Here is a 19,563-nt window from a genome sequence, read left to right as displayed (position 1 = left end):
ATGCAGCCTTGCCTATGCCTAGGAATTAAGCATTAACAGTGCCCAGCAATGCAGTCTCACCAGTGCAGGGGATCAGAGAGGAGAGCCAGGCGGATCATCACACAGGCCGGGGTCTCCCGCTGTGTCAGTTTTAATTTGAATCGCCGGGTGGCCCGCCGTCACACAAATGCCTGACCAGTTCCCAGCAAAGCAGCCTCACTAGTGCCTATCTTTGCCGCCTGACAAGTGCCCAGCAATGCAGCCTTCCCAGTGCCCAGCAATGCAGCTTCACCAGTGCCCATCTTTACAGCCTCACCAGTGCCCAGCAATGCAGCCTCACCAGTGCCCATCTATGCAGCCTCACCAGTGCCCATCTATGCAGCCTCAAAAGTGCCCATCTATGCAGCCTCAAAAGTGCCCATCTATGCAGCCTCACCAGTGTCCAGCAATGCAGCCTCACCATTGTCCAGCAGTGCAGCCTTATCTGTGCCCAGCAATGCAGCCTCACCTGTGCCCAGCAATGCAGCCTAACCTGTGCCCAGGAATACAGCCTCACCTGGAGCCAGGAAAGCAGCCTGACAAGTGTCCAGCATTGCAGCCTCACCTGTGTCCTGCAATGCAGCTTTACCAGTGCCCAGGAATACAGCCTCACCTGTGCCCAGGAATGCAGCCTTACCAGTGCCCAGCAATGCAGCCTCACCTTTGCCCAGGAATTAAGCTTTACCAGTGCCCAGCAATGCAGTCTCACCAGTGCAGATCATCACACAGGCCGGGGTCTCCTGATGTGCCCACCTTCACACAAATCCCACCTCCTGGATCGGCTCCCACCTATGATAGACAGCACATGTCCTGGCATTGGACAAGTGTGCTGTCTGCCAAAAAAGCCTTACTAGGAGGCAGGACTTTATGTGACAGCCGGAGATTCAAATTAAAGCTGACACAGCGGGAGACGCCAGCCTGAAACCCCCGCTCCACGTGTGTGGCACGTGGAGCGGACTGCCCCCCCTTGCCTCAGCACCCGCCTTGCAATCCGGCGACAAATCAGGCGTCAGACGGGCTTCGGGGACAGTATCGAAAAGACTAAAAATTCTTAATTAGAAGAAAACCTAAATACAAAAATGTATGATAAGCATAATACTTCAAAAGCATCTTTTATACACATTATCATGGGCTCCTTGCTAATGTTCGGTAACTTATAGTCACAGATTGTATTGCATGGCTGGTTGGATCCACATATCACATAGGAGTACACTTGTTAAAGGGACTTGGATAGAAGGTAATGTGGCAGCCTCTTACTTAGGGCTCATTCACACTATCAGTGGTGACCTCTGTGTCCCGACTCCTGAATGAATGGAAGCAAGAAAACATTAATTGATGGGCACTGGTAGTCTGCGATCTCATCTCAAGCCCCCTCCTCTCTCAAAATTGCAGACTGCTTTTTAATACTTTTATTTTTTTGAGAATCCTTCTTGCACTTCCTACAGCCATTCAAAGTGCAGAATTTACACAGGATTTCTCAACTCTGAATGTCAGGGTGTAGGGAGCTAAAGTTACGTCAGTGAGGAAAGCCCTTCACACAGCACACAGAAACAGAGCTGGGGCTGTCAATAAGCTAGAGCTCCCACCCCTGTCACCATTTTTCTCTTGGTGTCAGGAAAACTTGTCAGAAGTGACTCTGCTCTCGATTATGACAAGTACACACTAGGATATGCTTAGTTCATATTTCATGTCTGAGGTTTACAACCACTTTGAGTAAACTGATCTCACAATCTATCTCACTGCTTAGCATTGACTTTCTATGTGACATCATCGATAAGAGTCCTCCATAGGGTTGATTAGTGACACATGCAAGCTAAGCTTTTTGTCTGGGTTAAAGCCACAAAGAACACACAGTTGAACGGCTATTAAAATAGGAGAATGGCCATCAATTCACACACTTTTCAGCAGTTATTCTTTAAAGGGGTTGTAAAGGTTTGTTTTTGATTTTCTAAAAAGAAAGGGTTCCTTTAACCACTTAAGGACCGCCTCATGTACATATACGTCAGCAGAATGGCACAGGCAGGCACATGTACGTATATATACGTCCTCTGCTTGACGTGGGTCGGGGGTCCGATCGGGACCCCCCCCCCGTACATGCGGCGGTCCCCGTGGCTTCAGGAGTGATCCGGGACGACGGCGCGGCTATTCGTTTATAGCCGCTCCGTCGCGATCGCTCCACGGAGCTGAAGAACGGGGAGAGCCGTGTGTAAACACGGCTTCCCCGTGCTTCACTGTGTCGGCGCATCGATCGCGTCATTCCCTTTATAGGGGAGACTCGATCGATGACGTCATTCCTACAGCCACACCCCCCTACACTAGTAAACACACACAAAGTAAACCCTAACTCCTACAGCGCCCCCTGTGGTTAACTCCCAAACTGCAAACTGTAATTTTCACAATAAAGAATGCAATTTAAATGCATTTTTTGCTGTGAAAATGACAATTGTCCCAAAAATGTGTCAAAATTGTCCGAAGTGTCCGCCATAATGTCGCAGTCACGAAAAAAATCGCTGATCGCCGTCATTAGTAGTAAAAAAAAAAAAATGCAAAAAAACTATCCCCTATTTTGTAAACACTATAAATTTTGCGCAAACCAACCGATAAACGATTATTGCGATTTTTTTTACCAAAAATAGGTAGAAGAATACGTATCGGCCTAAACTGAGGGAAAAAAAATGTTATATATGTTTTTGGGGGATATTTATTATAGCAAAAAGTAAAAAATATAGCATTTTTTTCAAAATTGTCGCTCTATTTTTGTTTATAGCGCAAAAAATAAAAACCGCAGAGGTGATCAAAAACCACCAAAAGAAAGCTCTATTTGTGGGGAAAAAAAGACGCCAATTTTGTTTGGGAGCCACGTCGCACGACCGCGCAATTGTCTGTTAAAGCGACGCAGTCCCGAACTGTAAAAACCCCTTGGGTCTTTAGGCAGCATTTTGGTCCGGGGGCTTAAGTGGTTAAGCTAGTGCATTGTTGGTTCACTTACCTTTTCCTTTGATTTCCCTTCTAAATGTTCTTTTTCTTTGTCTGAATTTATCACTCAGTAAGCTTGCCCCCATTATCCGAGCCGTTCTGGCTGGGGGTTAGTCAGCCAGAACAGCTTAATGAGGAGGAACAGGAAGTGAGAAATTCAGACAAAAAACAAACAACAACAAAATTTAGCAGGGAAATCGAAGGGAAAGGTAAGTCAGGGGTCTCCAAACTTTTGAAACAAAGGGCCAGTTTATTGTCCTTTAGACTTTTGGGGGGCCGGACTATGGTCAGCAGAAGTGGAAATTTTCCTGGCATCATTGGAAATAAACATTGCCACATTTGGTATTAGTGGGAGGAATAGTGTCCCATTGTTGGTATCATTGGGAGGAATAGTGCCCCACTGTTGATGTCAGTGGGTGAAATGGTGCCCTACTGTTGATGTCAGTTGGCAGAATAGTGTCTCATATCAATAGGAGGGATATGTTTCAAGGGCCAGATAAAGGCAAGCAAAGGGCCACATTCGGCCCCCGGTCCACAGTTTGGGCACCACTGAGGTAAGTGAACCAACAATGCACTAGCATAAAGGAACCTATTTAGAAAATAAAAAAATGAACCTTTACAACCCCTTTAACCTCCCTGGCGGTATGATTCTGTCAGAAAAAACATGCTAAAAGCGGTACCATTATTTGCAAGGAAATTTGGCGTTTTATATTGTAGGTCTGTAATTTTTAGAAATAACTCACTTAAATCTGACCAAACAAGATTCTAATAGGCATCCCAGGTATGACATTTTTTTAAAAACAAAATTATAAATTATAATATAATAAATAATTATAAATAATTATAACAAATAATAATATAATTATAATAAAAATTATTCAATAATGTAATCAAATCAAAATCACTGAAATTTGCTCAGTTGCAGAATTGTTGCTGTCATTATTTTTTTTTTTTTATGACGAATTTCCCCACAAATCGCTATCGCACAATTCTGCAAGTGATTATAATTTATTATCGCTGTTTTTTAGCTGATCTAAAACTATTTTTGACATAAAGGGACACTTTTGGTTGCTATGGACAATCTACAGTTTGCAGGGAGAAAGAAACGTTTTTATTATATAAAATGACATGCATGACACAGGACAGACCACTAGGGACAGGGGGGGTGTGTTTTTTTTACATACAGTACTGTAATCTATAAGATTACAGTATACTGTATGTAAGGTGTTTGTTTACTTTTTTGAATTTGGCGCCGTTCTCCGTCCCCGTGCGTCGTAACGTCGCAGGGAACGGAGATCGGCGTCACACGGAGGCACTGTGTGAATCGAGCGAGGTCCCGCTCGCTCACACAGCGCGGTGGCATCGCTGGATCCAGGGACAAGGTAAGTAACTTTGCCTGTGGATCTAGCGAGGCAAGCCCGAGTCTGACTCGGGGTTTCCGCTCGCAGCATGAAAATCTAACCCCGAGTCAGACTCGGGAAGACCGCCAGGCAGGTTAAGATCTAGGCAGGGTGAGCAGTGGTCCTATCCAAATGTATAAGGCCTCGTACACACGACCGAGGAACTCGTCATAAATGAAACATCGTTTTCCTCGACGAGTTCCTTGTCAGGCTTGTGGAGAAACTCGACAAGCTTTCTTTGCGTACACACTGTCAAGACCAAATCTCGTCGTTCTCAAACGCAGTGACGTACAACACATACAACGGCAGGGGAAGTTCGATTCCAGTGGCACAACCCTTGGGGCTGCTTTTGCTAATCTCATGTTACCGCATGTTAAGTAAAAGTTTGGTAAGAGACGATTGGCGCTTTTCAGTCTGTTACAGCGTGACGAATGTGCTATCTCCATTACAAACGCTACTTTTACCGAAGGTGCGCTCCCGTCTCATACTTTATTCTGAGCATGCTCGGGTTTCTTAGCATACACACGATCGTGTTTCTCGTCGAAAACCAGCCCGACGAGAAACACAACGAGGAAATTGGGACTCCCGTTGTTCTCTTTTTTCCTTGTCGAGTTCCTCGACAGGTTTCTCGATGAAATTCATACACACGACCGTTTTCCTCGGCAAAAAAGCTCTGCCACCAAGTTTCTTGATGATTCTGTCGAGGAAAACGGTCGTGTGTAGGAGGCCTGAGGTCTCCTACACACGACTGAGTTTCTCGGCAAAAACCAGCAGCTGTTTTTTTTTTTTTTGCCGAGGAAACTGGTCGTGTGTACATTTTTCGACGAGGAAACTGTCGAGGAACTCGACGAGCCAAAAAGAGAGCATGTTCTCTTTTTCCTCGACGGGAATGGAGAAAATTGGCACGCCGAGATCCTCGACAGCCTAACAAGGAACTTGACGAGCAAAACAATGTGTTTCGCCCGTCGAGTTCCTCGGTCGTGTGTACGAGGCCTGAGTCTAGTTTTTTTCAGCTATTTCTGGACTTGGGTACGAATTGCTTTTATTTATTGAATATTCCAACCTGTAATGGTGAGTAGAACATAAGTACATCATAGTTCACATTCCTTAGATTGATACAGTGCTGGATCTTATATCGCCAGCTGCAATGCTCAGTGCACTGACAGCTGTCTGTGGAGTTTATAGAGGAAACACTGAGCTGCTAATCCCGGGACAGAATAAAAAAAGACGTAAAACGCTTCTGCATGGAGAATTGTGTTTTACACAAGAATTGTAAGGCCTCGTACACACGACCGAGAAACTCGACAGGCGAAACACATCGTTTTGCTCGTCGAGTTCCTTGTTAGGCTGTCGAGGATCTCGGCGAGCCAAATTTCTCCATTGCCGTCGAGGAAAAAGAAGACATGCTCTCTTTTTGTCTCGACGGGATCCTCGACAGTTTCCTCGTCGAAAAGTGTACATACGACCGGTTTCCTCGGCAAAAAAAAAAAAACAGCAAGTTTCTTGCTGGTTTTTGCTGAGAAACTCGGTCGTGTGTACGATACCTGAGAGGTGATGCTAAAATACAAAATAATTAGAGACCAAACAAAGTTTAGACATGTGGCTTTATTTACTAAACTCATGTACGCTAATCTAAGGACAGCAATTAGAAATCAGCGCCCATTACCCTCATTACACAAGACCCCAAGAATGATAATGAACTTACCTTGGGCCTTTCTCTCTTTGTTGGTGCTTCTGGACCCACGCCACCACCTTCTTCGTCTTCATTCTACAGTACTTGCGTTCTACATTAGACATAAACGGGGAGGTTTTATTACCCCGTCCCCTAATTTTGCCATTGAATGGCGAATAAACAGGGGGTGGGGTAGCGATTCCCCTCTTCTACAATCAGCCGGCAGGCCAACTAGAGGTTAAGGAAGCGTGGGACTGGAGTCTGCAAGGGCACACAAGCGTAGGGTGTTAGTTAGAGGTCTTCTTTAAACAACTGAAACCTGATCTGAGATTGATTGCAATGGGCCGCTTCGCTGCTTTTTGAGTTGTTAGTAAAGCTCAATGATTTTCTCCTAACTGAACCATAACTGAGTTATATACACCTCTTCATATCCTTCGATCATTAGAGTGACGGCCACATTCAGGTGTACTCTACAATGGTCGTGGGATCTAAAAAGAAGCAGATGAGACTGGAGGTATGTCGGGAAGTTGGTAATGCTGCTGATGTAGTGTGCTTAGTCCTACCACCACCCACACCCCCCTTTTCTTGGATAACATCCACTACCTCCTTGCTGCGCGGGGTGTAAAGTTCTACCCCCTCCCACTGAACTTTGCCTGCTCTGTCTGGGCACTCTCCCCCACCTCCTCATCTCAGATAAAGCACCCCCCCTCTATAACTTCCAGTCTAGAGGAGTGAATAGAGCCTGCTCACATTTTCAGGATTCAGATCACAGGTGTTTCTGCTGCTCTGCATTGTCCGGGAGGGCCACAGCTTCCAGCAGTCAAGGTTGGTCTATGCATGGGGGACTGACAGGTGGATTCCTATTCTAGGCAGGCTGGGTTCCTCCTGTGCCGCAGTGTACAGTGGGGTAAGGGGGGTGTCTGTAGTATAGGGATCAGTGGTGACAGGCTGTCAGGATCAGTGTATTCCAGAATCAGACACAGGTGACAACGTCTGAATGCACACAAAAGTTGTGTTGTTTTGTGTCGCTTAGGAAAAATATAATGTAAGATAGAATAGCACTATGTTATGATTCAGAACTATAGACAGGCACATTGGGGGCCATATAATAAGGCACTTTTGTGATGTGTATGTAGGCGAGCACCCCATGGCATGGACATTGTTAGTACCAACGCGTGCGACCAATTCAAGTAGTTCTTATTTGCATCACTTTTAGGGCTCATTTAGGCTTGCAGTTGGGGGACATTTAGGGACCAGTTCACATCACAGAAATGCAGTCCAGATGTGTTTCTGCATATGTATTTTTTATGCAACTTTTTGATGCATTTCAATGTTTTGTTTTTGATGCATTTTCAATGTGTTCCAGTGCGTTTTTCCCCTCTTGTTTTATTTTTTTATATTTCCTTTTTTTTTGCTGTAATGCGTTCTTGAGCGTTTTTGATGCAGTTTGTCACATTCCAGTGCAGTTAATTGCAAAACAAAAATGCAGCATGTTATACTTTTGTTGATTGTACTGGAACGCACTGCAGTAGTGTGAACATTGGCATACTTAATTTTTTAAGTTTCCTTTTTTTTTTTTTTTTTTGCTGTAATGTGTTATGGTGCGTTTTTGATGCGTTCTGGTGCGTTTCCAGTGCAGTTCCTTGCAGAAAAACGCAGCATGTTCTGATTTTGTTGACTGAACTGGAAGACACTGCCATGGCGTGAACATTGCCATTAAAATCCATGTAACTTACTGTCCAATCCATGTATTTTTACTGCAGTAAAAAAACGCACTGGACTGCATTCTCCCTCTTGTTCTAAAGTATCCTCTTTTTTTTTTTGCTAAGATGCATTCTAGTGTGTTTTTTATGTGTTCCGGTGCTTTTTTTATGCATTGTACACTGTTAGTACCAACGTGTGCAAAAAAATCAAGTAGTTCTTAATTGCAACACTTTTAGGGCTCATTTAGGCTTGCAGTTGGGGGGCATTTAGGGCCAGTTCACATCACAGAAACACAGTTCAGATGAATTTATGTATATGTATTTTTTATGCGTCTCGGTGTGTTTTTGATGCATTTTCAATGTGTTCCAGTGCGTTTTTCCCCTCTTGTTTTATTTTTTTACATTTCCTTTTTTGTTTTTTTGCTGTAATGCGTTCTTGAGCGTTTTTGATGCAGTTTGTCACATTCCAGTGCAGTTCATTGCAAAACAAAAATGCAGCATGTTATACTTTTGTTGATTGTACTGGAACGCACTGCAGTAGTGTAAACATTGGCATTGAAATCTATGTAACCTACTGTCCAATCCATATTTTTATTTGATGCAGCAAAAAAAAAAAAAAAGCACTGGACTGCATGTGATGTGAACCAGTGTGTTTTTCCCCCTCTTGTTTTTTTTTTTTCTAAAGCTTCCTTTTTTATGTCTGTAATGCATCCTGGTGCGTTTTTTTCTATGTGTTCTGGTGCGTTTTTGATGCATTTTTTCATTCCAGTGCAATTTTTTTTCTATTTTTGTTGTACTGGAACGCACTGCCATGGTGTGAACCTTTTCCATTGAAATCCATAACCTACTGTCTATTTGTTTTTTGATGCAGCAATAAAAAAGTACTGCACTGTATCTGAATCTAAACCACCCCTAAAAACCCCTGATCCAAACCACCCCTAAAAAACATGCGTTTGTAGTGACCCTTAACCACCCCACTTAGGCAAAGGCAGTGGACAAGGAAGTTCACATGGCGCAGTCATGATGCTTTGCTTTGTGCTCTTGGCAAAAATGATCGCTCCTGGTCGCAGTGGCGTAGCGTGGGTTGTCAGCACCTGGGGCGAGGCAAAGTAATTTGCGCCCCCCTGACCCATGGACTTACCTATTTTCAGCTAGCTCCAGTCTGGTCCACTGTGTGAGACTGTGTAAAGCTTGGAGTGGTAGCATCATGCATATGTTCCTATGTCCCATCTGTTGTTGGTGCTCCCTCCTCTCCCCACTTGTAACAGCGCCCCTCTAAATTTTGCGCCCGGGGCGGTGGCCCCCCACGCACCCCCCACGCTACACCACTGCCTGGTCGCATTCATCGGGCAGTACTGCGGGCAATCGTGACCCATTCAAGCGAAAAGGGAACTGCCTGTTAAACACCCCTAAAAAGCGATCTAAAGGCGCACATTTAAGCGCAGCCTTACTGTATAACGCCATCGTTGTGACAAATTCATAAAAAATACGGCCATATCAGTGATGAGCAAAGTGAGGGTAAGTACAAGCTTTTTTATGTTGGAGAAAATCTATGATTGTGTCAGATGTGTCAATATTGGGGTTGATTTACTAAAGGCAAATAGACTGTGCACTTTGCAAAGTGTAGTTGCACTCTGCAAGTGCAGTTGGTCCAGAGCTTAGTAAAAGAGCTCAAACTCTGCTGACTTCCACCATCCAATCACATGCAAGCAAACATTTATTTTCCTAGCATGTGATTGGGTATGCAAAGGAAAGCTTTAAAGTGGTTGTAAACCGGTGCATATTAGCTCATTATGACTTTTCCCTTACAGGAGGAAAAAAAAATAAAAAATTTCATGCGGGTTTACAACCGCTTTAAGTCATTTACTAAGCTCTGGCGCAACTGCACTTTGCAGAGTGCACAGTCTATTTGGCTTTAGTAAATCAACCCCAATATGTTGAATATTTGCAGCCAAATTTGTTATGTTCCTCTGAAACTGATATTTGATGTTTGCATTACTCTCCCAGCAGGAGAGATGCACAGGACAGTCCTGGAGAGTTGGCGACAGATTTATATACACTTTAGCGACACACACATGGATCTGTCACAAGTTCTGTCATTTGTTGCACTTCCGCAAGGCACACTTCTAAAGAGTATCTACTTTATATCTACTTCATCTAACTGACAAATTCCAGGGATTGTTGGGAATGAAATATATTTTCCATGTTCTTCTGATTCCACCTGTAGCAGACAAGCCATATGCAATGGAGGTGTCATGCGATTTATAACGTCTGCTGAGAAATAATGGAGAAAAAAGTATTTGAATGGAATCTGTAAACAAACAGGAAGCGGCTGAAGTCGTAGCAATTCATTAATTAGCTAAAGTACATATTTGTGCTGAGTCTGGAAGAACCTGGATTAATAGTTACAGTGTACAGGATTCTCCCTGGCTACGTTATATTGACTGATGAGCTCCTTACTCTTTGCAAAAGTCTGTTATTGTGTAGGAGATTTAAAGAAAAGAGCAAACAGTGATTTTCCACTGCTGGCTACTCGGTAATAGCAGACCCGGCGCAACAGATTTACAGTAAAACCTTGGTTTGCGAGCATAATTCGCTCCAGAAACATGCTTGTAATCCAAAGCACTTGTATATCAAAGCATTTTTTTTTACAGGGTATAAAAAGAGAAGAGAGGCGCCTCTAAGTGTAGCAATAAGTTGCTAAATGTTGTACCTTCATTAAATGTAACCATATTGCTACACTTAGAGGTTCCTCTCTTCTTTTTTATACTCTGTTGTGACATGACGCTACTCTTATATCAAGACATCGCTTGTATATCAAGGCAAAATGTATTAAAACATTTTGCTTGTCTTGCAAAACGCTCTCAAACCAAGTTACTCTCAAACCAAGGTTTTACTGTATTTTATATGAATTTTTAAAGTGGAAAAGCATCAACAATCGTAAATCTCTGCAGCTTGGAGCAGTGAAAACCGAGATGACAGCGTTCAAACGGGAAGATGTCCGCAGACATTGCCGCTATATCGTCATTGAATTCTGGGATCTGGCTTGCAATGGTTTTTAAATGGATGCTATTTTTTTTTATTGAAGAAGAAGATAGTCCTTTTGCTCTTCTTTATTTTGCAGGTTCACTTTTTAGGAAGTCTAGGGACATCCTCTGGGAAAAGGGGGTAATTTCTGCATCTAAATTCCAGTATCAAAAAACACAATGTTATCCCCATATATTAGAAACTGGCCATAGGCAGGTGAGTAGTGAGCCCGGGCTTCTGTGATTGGCCAGATCCGGCAGTGCACCCACAAAGCCATAATCGCCCCATTCTTTCCTATTCTCCATAGAAGATTTGGTGCTGTCTCTGATTGCTCATTCACACCGGGAGGTGCGTCCAAACGCACACCCTTTTTTGCATGTCCCCGCATGTCCCAGGGCATCACAATTTAGGGCAGCCCATTCATTTTAAAAAAGTGCACGCGCAATTTTTTGAAATCGCACCATACCCAAAGACATGGTGCGGCAGTACTATGCGTTTTGGCAGGCGCAAACACATATTTGTTTTCTAGATGCACGGGGGGTGCCATTAATTCTGTGTACATTTGCAAATAGGGCATGTGTTTTTGTGTGGTGTGGTAAAACACACAATTTTGCACGCATTCCCACACGACTCCTGGTGTGAACAAGCCCTATAGAGATTTTTCAAGTTGGAAAATATCTGCTTGTGTTAACAAGTACTTCTAATATTTACAAGCAGCCAGTTAGAGAAACCCTACACAGCCCGATCTTCGTTCATTTCTGATCCCATTCAATCGGTATGTGAGCGTGATCAGAACCAGGTCGTGTGCGGCCACAATAATAATACGCTTGTATGGTACATTCTGTGATAACAAGGAAACAAAGTGCATTGTAACTTTATTCTGCCGATAACTTTTACAGGTTTGTGTTATTATATTTCTAGCCAGCTGTGTTATTTATTAACCACTCCAAATTGTCTTGTCTATTAACATGTTATGAAGCGTTATCACTAGTGGTGATGATATCTGCTATTCACAGATAAGTAGAGCAATGGTAGATACCATGTTGTGTGCGTGTATTAGTATTACACAACCTCCTACAACCTCCTTCTACTATACAGTATAATGGAGGATCTGACTGTTTCCCAAAGATCATACTCCGAAGGGCTTTTTCATGGGCAGGACTTAGGCTTCGTACACACGACCGAGTTTCTCGGCAAAAACCAGCAAGAAACTTGCTGGGAGATATTTTTTTGCCGAGGAAACCGGTCGTGTGTACATTTTCGTTGAGGAAACTGTCGAGAAACTCGACGAGCCAAAAAGAGAGCATGTTCTCTATTTCCTTGACTGGAATGGAGAAAATTGGCTTGTCGAGTTTCTCGACAGCATAACAAGGAACTCGACGAGGAAAACGATGTGTTTCGCCCGTCGAGTTCCTCGGTCGTGTGTACGAGGCTTCAGGGTGGTGGGGCTTGAGTCACTTTCGGGCCCTACCTTCTATACATTACTTTAACCACTTACCCCCCGGACCATATTGCTGCCCAAAGACCAGAGTACTTTTTGCGATTCGGGACTGCGTCGCTTTAACAGACAATTGCGCGGTCGTGCGACGTGGCTCCCAAACAAAATTGGCGTCCTTTTTTTCCCACAAATAGAGCTTTCTTTTGGTGGTATTTGATCACCTCTGCGTTTTTTATTTTTTGCGCTATAAACAAAAATAGAACGACAATTTTGAAAAAAATGAATATTTTTTACTTTTTGCTGTAATAAATATCCCCCAAAAATATATAGAAAAACATTTTTTTTCCTCAGTTTAGGCCGATACGTATTCTTCTACATATTTTTCGTAAAAAAAAATCGCAATAAGCGTTTATTGATTGGTTTGCGCAAAAGTTATAGCGTTTACAAAATAGGGGGTATTTTTATGGCATTTTTATTAATATTTTTTTTACTAGTAATGGCGGCGATCAGCGATTTTTTTTTCGGTATTGCGACATTATGGCGGACACTTCGGACATTTTTGACACATTTTTGGGACCATTGGCATTTTTATAGCGATCAGTGCTATAAAAATGCATTAGATTACTATAAAAATGCCACTGGCAGTGAAGGGGTTAACACTAGGGGGCGGGGAAGGGGTTAAGTATGCCTGGGTGTGTTCTTACTGTGGGGGGGGGGGGGGGTGGCCTCACTAGGGGAAACACTGATTTTCTGTTCATACATTGTATGAACAGAAAATCAGCATTTCCCCTGCTGACAGGAACGAGAGCTGTGTGTTTACACACACAGCTCCCGTTCCCCGCTCTGTACCGAGCGATCGCGTGTGCCCGGCGGCGATCGCGCCCGCCGGGCACACGCACGGGAGTCGGGGGCGAGCGGGGGGCGCGCGTGCGCCCCTAGTGGCGGCTAATAGGCAGGACGTCCATTTACGTGGTCTCGCCTAGGAGAGCCACCTTGTGGACGTATTTCGGCGGTGCAGCGACGGCAAGTGGTTAAATAGAACAAAATGATACATACACAAGCTATGTATTCTCCCACTTCAAAGGGGTATGCCTAGGGAAGCAAAACTGTATAAAATGAATATGTGTATGGGGATAAATAACCCAATATCAACACAAAGAGCTTGGCAAGGAAAGAGCTTCCGCTGTACCTGTCAGATGGAGAGGGATCATATAATTCCGCCGAACGAGCCGTCACGTCTGTCCACCGGTAGTCATCAATGCCCGCACATGCGCAGAAGAATGACTGGGTGTAATGACGTCATCGCGACCGCGTCGCATAATGATGATGCGTAGTCATCAATAGTAAACATAGCGTTGTCCTGAAAGACATGATGTATACTGCGCATGGGCACAAAAAAGCACTGACACAAGTCAGAGTGCAATGTATTCAAAGGGCAAATCCAGCAATTGGAGCCAAAGTAACATGCCACATCCAGCAGAAGGACAGACACTGGGCATAATATTGCGCAAACACCTTCACAAGGGTAATAATAAAAGAAAGACAGTTTGTCTACTTGGACGGAGGACAAAAATGATCAATATCCCTAGAACAGCTAAAAATGCTAGACCAATCAACACACTTTAAATGAAAAATTAAATGACTGGCATATTATTGAAAAAAATTAAACGTAAACGGGCGGGGGCCCCCTATTGGGCAGTCAAGCCCAATGGTAAGTCCGGCCCAGGCTGCTGCTGCTATGGCCGACATATCAATATCAACAATCTGTAAATATGGTGCCGCTGATTGGTCAGAATGAGTCATTGATGCACCAGCAGCACTGATTCCACATTGTTCATATTAATGTTGGCCTGGAGCAGCCAGTAGGGTCCATGTATGCTGTCCAATGTAGGCAAATAAATGTTAGAATAAATGTTTGTAAGCGTACAGCGTATTATACGGCCAAAATTAAGGGCTCTGTGCCATGTGTCTTATTTTTAAGCTGCTAAATGCAACTTTGTGAATGGGCCCATAGACTAGTAAACAGCTGCAAACACATACACAAAACTACGCGCTATGCACAGTGTATATTAGGGATCGACCGATTGTTTTTCGGTGCCGATACGATACCGACATTTCGGCCACCTCTCAGGCTGATAGCCGATATTCTGTACATTTAAAAATAAAAAATTACACTTTTTTTTTATCACTTCTATTGCTGTCACAAGGAATGTAAACATCCCTGTGACAGTAATAGGCAGTAACAGGTACTCTTTATGGAGGGATCTGACATCTGGGTGAACCGAAAGTGATGTTACCATAGCAGAGACCCGTACAAAGCAGATCCTGGCTTTGTTTGGCTATCCGACTAGCCGGCTGGTAGTTTAGGGCTCCCAGTGGGATGGAAGAGCCCAAGCAAGTCCCAGAAGGCGGCCTATAAGGCCCCAAACTCCTTTGCACTTGAAAGTATTCAAAACGTCAAGATCTACGTTTTTGAATACTTTATATTTTTTAAAACTAGCGCCTTTAAGATGCCAGTAATCCGGGAAGTGATGTCATGACTTTCCTGGGTTACTAGATCCGAGACTCGAATGAAGCATCGGATTTGTTCAGGTCTTAGGCCAGCCGGCAGATGTCCCGGCTTGATGCTCAGGCCTTCCGGTGAGACGGGAGAGCCTGGGCGAGCGGCGGAAGGTGGCAGGAGGGGAGGGGTCTGGGGGACGCCCCCTCCCGCTGCTTGTAATAAGAACCGAGCAGCTGCTGAGCCACATCGGTTGTCATTACAATAAAGCCGCCTGTACACTCTGAAGAATGGCACCGGGTGATGCCTGCAGCTGCCTGCATCACCCCGGTAAAACCCCTTGAAGCAATATCGGTAATATCGGCCATGTTTGTGCCTGATACTGATACTTCAAGAAAAGTGAATATCGCCCGCCGATAATCAGCCCATCCCTTGTATTAGGGTTGTCCAGATACCGATACCAGTATCGGTATCGGTACCGATACCGAGTATTTGCGGGAGTACTCGTACTCGCGCAAATACCCCCGATACCTAAATAGAATACTTCCCCCCCCGCGCCGCATCGAAAGCCGCCGCATCGAAAGCCGTCGCATGGGTTAAACGCTGTGCGGGAACATCACAGCTTTCATTTGAATAGCTGTAGTGTTCCCGCGCGTATAGACACTCCCCCTTGCTCGGGATTGGATGGGTGATCGTGATCTGTCCAATCCCGAGCAAGGGGGAGTGTCTATACACGCGGGCAAAACAGCTATTCAAATGAATGCTGTGATTTTCTCCATGCGGCGGCTTTCGGCGGCAAAGGTATGGAGGGACATGGCTGGAGGGACATGGCTGGAGGGACATGGCTGCATATGTGAGGGACATGGCTAGAGGGACATTGCTGCATATGTGAGGGACATGGCTGGAGGGACATGGCTACATATGTGAGGGACATGGCTAGAGGGACATTGCTGCATATGTGAGGGACATGGCTGGAGGGACATGGCTGCATATGTGAGGGACATGGCTAGAGGGACATTGCTGCATATGTGAGGGACATGGCTGCATTTGGGGACACATTTAAAAAAAGTATCGGTATTCGGTATCGGCGACTACTTGAAAAAAAGTATCGGTACTTGTACTCGGTCCTAAAAAAGTGGTATCGGGACAACCCTACCTTGTATATATTATGTCCATGTGATTGAGCACCAAGAGATCACCTCTTCACCCTACAGGGGCAATCAAAGGTCAGTGTATGTCATTGCAGGACCTGTTACTTTCCATAGACAATGGAGTAAATAAGGCACAATTCCCCCAATATCATTCTCCCATTGCTGTACTCACAACAATATAGGTTGACACATTTAAACTATGAGGCTCCATTCACACCTATGCATTCTGGGAACATGTGCAAAAACTTGTGTTTTTGTGCACATTCACGGAAAACCATGAAAAACATGGCAAAACGCATAATGCGCTTGCGTTGACATTATTTTTACTGGCACCCCAAACCCGGCAAAAGGACACGCTCTTTTTTATTTCACAACACACCTGAAAAATGCACTAGAATGTGTGGATGGGTAAATTAGTAAATTTTTCTCGTTCAACTTGCTGGAATGAAAAAAAAAAAGGAACCATGTATGACATTCCTCACTGCAGTGCAGAGGGCTGTGTATGGGAATAAGTGCACTAAGGCCGGCCATAGAGGGTTTGAACCTCAACTGGTTCAGCAGGAACTGACCAATATTCAAACTATGTATGGGCAGGCTGAATGTACCCAAGCTGATCGATCAACTTAGGCACAACCAGCCTGCCTGCTTTTACATGCAATTATCGCTGGTGGCTGGTATAGCCACTGGCTTGTATGTCAAATTTTTTGCCAATGTTTGACCTGAAGAAACCCGAAGGCATATCAGAATGCCTGGGCACCCTGGTTGAAAAAGGCTGCTTTAAGCAGCTCTGTTGATTATGTCATGAGGAGACAAAGTAGACTTTTTGTCCATTGTTATATGCTTAGTCTAAATTAGAGGCTAAGATGGTTTATTTAATGTGTATTTGAAGCCAAAAAAAACTGTTAAAAGAAATCTGTGGTCACAGAATACACTTTCATTTGATAACATCAGCATTGTAACAATACAAACACTAGTTATATTTCATAATTCAATATAAGCATACTTGAAAAATCTCCTTGCATGTTGTCAGTGCTGCCTGTCTGCTGTCCATTTCTTCTTCCTGGAATCCCAACATGCTTTGCAGCTTCTCCTCTGCTGTTCTCTTTTAATTTCTAAGGACTAAATATCCCATGGTACCTTGCTGTCTACAATCAGAGCTTCCTGTACTGACTGCTCCTCCTGGAGCTCCTCCTCTCAGCAACTAGGTCAGAAGGCAGGCTCTGTGAAATGTGTGACACAGCAGTGCCTATTCAAATGCCATAGTGACTACGTGTCACAGCAGTCAAAAGTAAATGTGTGGGGATCTTCAGAAAGTATGTAAAAATTGATTGGTTGAACCTAAAAGTGCTTTTTTTTTACCACTACTATTACTTGGCTTTTAGAACTGACAAATGCAGCAATTTACAAATTGGACAAAAGGTTTATCAATCCAAAACACTTTCCAATAGATAAGTAATGCATTTTATATGCAACTATATACAGTAGATCAGACCAAAATGAGGGACAAATGATAAAGGACAGAGGGACATTGTTCCAAATCAGGGACAGTCCCTCAAAATCAGACAGTTGGGAGCTATGAGTGACTTAATAGCCACATGCTACATGCAGCTGCAGGGGGGAATCTCCCGCTTACAGCTCATTGGCCCAGCAATACAGCTAACTTCTGGGTTCAGAATAAACTCAGCTGGGACCCTCTTAAGGAACGGAAATTGAGAGGAAATCTTCCAATGGGTACATTTATTCCAGTAAAAGCAGTCTAATAGGGGATTTCTCTTGCTGCGGTCTTTGAAACAGAAAGTGAATTGAAAACTTTCAAATGAGACACCAGAAAGAAAGAAAATGTGCAAGAGGTTTAACCACTTAACCACTTAAGCCTCGGACCATTTGGCGATTCGGCACTGCGCCGCTTTAACTGACAAATGCGCGGTCGTGCAACGTGGCTCCCAAACCAAACTGAAGTCCTTTTTGTTCCCACAAATAGAACTTTCTTTTGGTGGCATTTGATCACCTCTGCAGTTTAAATTGTTTGCGCTATAAACAAAAGTAGAGCGACAATTTTTAATAAAATGCAATATTTTTTACTTTTTGCTATAATATATATCCCCATGTTGGCATGTATGCAGGGCTTAGAGCTCTTGATAGGAGTGATGAGGCAGGCTGCTGTGACATTTTAAGGGAGCTATGTATAGCATCCTGCTGGTCCCTGAACTGTCTGCATCGCATAGGGAAGCGCAGAGACCTCCTTTTTGAAAATAAGGTATGTAATTAAAGGTGTAAATTAAGGTTTTATATAAATTCCATAAGTATGTTGATTGGGAAAGGGGGGTAGGGATGGAATGAACCAGGGAAGGCAGAACATAAGCAGATTAAACTTCAGCTTTAACCATTCCAGCACCGTAGCCAACACAAAAAAAAAGTTTATAACTTTAGATGCACTTTTAAATGGCTTTGAATAATTCAGCACGCTGAGTTCTTCATAAATAATCATCATGATGTTGGCTTATCTGTATGTAACCAGCAGAGAATTATAGAAATAGGTATAGGAATACAACAAAATATTCCAAAAGAATGAGCTGAAAATATCCTCATTAATTATACATACACACTCAGCTCTGTGCACTGATGCTCAGACATAGCATACAATCTGACTTACTAAAGTGTGATGTGATGTGAGGTGAACCGTATTAAAGGGCATCCGTGTGCACATCAAACATCCAAACGTGTGCTGGGAAATTCATTAAAACAATCAAGCTGCTTGACATGATTGAAGACTGAATTGAACACTTTAGTACATCTGGCGAAATGTATGTGAAATCTCTAGTCGTGTATGGTCAGTGTAATTTTCAAGGAGTTTGGCCATCTGTGTTCTTAAAATAGTGATAAAACATGAACAGCAACAGCAAAAGCAACTTTAATTGTCTCTAAAGTGGTTGTAAACCCTTAAGCCCCTTACACACAGGCCAAATGTCAGGAGTCAATAGGCGGTTAAAAAAAAATGGCCGCATATGTATGCCGGTCTGTCCAATAGAAGCCGGCCATACAACCAGGTTCTGTCGGACTTTAATGCTGGAATACCAGCAGCCGCCCGACTCAGCCAATGGCAGAGAGCGCTGATCAGAGTGTTCTGGCGTGGGGGTAAGCTATAAATAAGCACTAAAGTTTGGTGTGAAAGGTGTCAGATTTTACCCCCTCCGTGCCGCTCTCCCCCCATGCTGTCTTGTCCCCCTGTGCTGTCTTGTCCCCCTCTGTGCCGCTCTTCTCCCATGCTGTCTTCTCCCCCTGTGCTGTCTTCTCCCCTCGTGCTGTCTTCTCCCACCCGGTGCCGCTCTCCCCCGTGCTGTCTTGTCCCCCCGTGCTGTCTTGTCCCCCTCCGTGCCCTCTCCCCCCATGCTGTCTTGTCCCCCCGTGCTGTCTTGTCCCCCTGTGCTGTCTTGTCCCCCCGTGATGTCTTCTTCCCCCGCTAAACCCGGCTCCTACCTTTTCTGAATGAACAGAGTCAATGATCACTGACTCTGTCCATTCACATAACTGAGCATCGTAACCTGTGTTTACAATGCTTCAGTTTATGAATGGAGAGGAGCTTCTCTCCATTCATTTCAGCTGAGGCGGCAGAGAAAGGGAGTGGGGAATCTGTGTCCTTAGTCCCTTTCTCTGTGTTAAAGGGGAGATGTCAGAGGT

The 19,563-nt window shown here is 44.0% G+C and overlaps 1 protein-coding gene across 1 annotated transcript in view; it reads left to right on the top strand.

Moving 5' to 3' along the window:
• The first annotated feature begins 6,772 nt into the window (after positions 1–6,772).
• The window catches only part of STRA6 (signaling receptor and transporter of retinol STRA6), a 107,902-nt gene continuing 95,111 nt past the window's right edge, over positions 6,773–19,563 (top strand). The window contains exon 1 of the mRNA XM_040343015.1: positions 6,773–6,891. The gene's annotated coding sequence lies outside the window, so the exon portion shown is untranslated. The remainder of the gene's footprint in view (positions 6,892–19,563) is intronic.

This window comes from Rana temporaria, chromosome 3, assembly GCF_905171775.1.
Source record: "Rana temporaria chromosome 3, aRanTem1.1, whole genome shotgun sequence".
Lineage (NCBI taxonomy): Eukaryota > Metazoa > Chordata > Amphibia > Anura > Ranidae > Rana > Rana temporaria.
Note: the sequence above shows the minus strand (reverse complement) of the source record. Positions and strands in the feature narration are given on the sequence as shown.